Here is a 273-nt window from a genome sequence, read left to right as displayed (position 1 = left end):
CCGCCCCCTTTTTAAATTTTAAATGGGTGGTAAATATGTCGGGGGAGGTTTTTTTTTTCGTAAATTTTTCGGAGATGGGGAATTGAAAGGAAAAAGGATAGCGTGAAGCGGGGAGGAAATTTGAGAACTGGACAGTGGAAAGTTACGAATGAGATGGGGAATAGTGTAAAAGGAAAGAGGATAAAGTGCGGAAGAGGGAAAGAGGGAAGAAGGGGATGTGTTATGTTCTTGAAATCAATATGATGTTAAACATATAGCAGGTTATTAGTTATT

Source organism: Penaeus monodon, chromosome 33, assembly GCF_015228065.2.
Source record: "Penaeus monodon isolate SGIC_2016 chromosome 33, NSTDA_Pmon_1, whole genome shotgun sequence".
Classification (NCBI taxonomy): Eukaryota; Metazoa; Arthropoda; class Malacostraca; order Decapoda; family Penaeidae; genus Penaeus; species Penaeus monodon.
This window is presented reverse-complemented; position numbering follows the sequence as displayed.